General features: G+C 41.5%; 1 pseudogene; it reads right to left on the reverse strand.

Moving 5' to 3' along the window:
• Nucleotides 1-301: 301 nt before the first annotated feature.
• LOC129893561 (5S ribosomal RNA) lies at nt 302-421 on the reverse strand (annotated as a pseudogene).
• Between the last annotated feature and the right edge of the window lie 449 nt (nt 422-870).

The raw sequence follows: 870 nt of genomic DNA on the forward strand, positions 1-870 counted from the left end.
CAAACTTCTTTGGGATTATGCTGGATAATGACAGACATAACTCAAAGCGGCTATACGGTCACTATATGAATGAACTTTAGCGCTACTCAGTAGCCAACCCTAATGAATGGGTGCGTACAAAAAGGGGTGAATACAGTAGGGGACTAGGGACGTGGTCATAGTGGAACTAAAGATCTACTCCTATACCGGTTGCAAGATAACAGGGGAAAGGGTAAGGCAAAACATGAGGACTAGCAAGACCACGTTAAGGTAAATATTGTGCTAAGTTGAATGCCTCGTACATTATTGCAAGGATTACAATGAAACGCGACATGAAGACTTCCCAGGAAGGTCACCCATCCCAGTAATACTCTCGCCCAAGCACGCTTAACTTCAAAATTCTGATGGAATTTAGTGCATTAGTGCTGGTGTGATCGCGTGAGATGGAAGAATTTGAACTAGCGACGTAGAAATGACATGGGATTATGTACCTAGGATACTATAAGTTATGTTGAGGGAATTGTAAAAAGGGCTTAAGGGAAACAACAGAATTAGCTAATTACTAACTGATAGCACACTTGAATGCCACATTTCTTCAACATATTATCGATTAATGATAGGCAAACCATAGAATGGCTATATGGGCTAGTGGGTGAGGGAATTTCGACACCATTTGGCAGCTAACTCTAAGGATTGAAAAGCAAAACCCAAAAGATACCCAAATGATCAACGTCATTACACACCTATTCTATACTCTTCGAGAGAAGGGTGCTACACGGGTTATTGTGAGTAGGCTAATGAATCAGCCCATTTTTTTTCAATCAAGACCACCTATGCAGCTGGAACTAGGTGAAGTTATAGGACAAGGAGGTAGTGAGGTTCTGTGAGGTT

This window comes from Solanum dulcamara, chromosome 6, assembly GCF_947179165.1.
Source record: "Solanum dulcamara chromosome 6, daSolDulc1.2, whole genome shotgun sequence".
Taxonomy (NCBI): domain Eukaryota; kingdom Viridiplantae; phylum Streptophyta; class Magnoliopsida; order Solanales; family Solanaceae; genus Solanum; species Solanum dulcamara.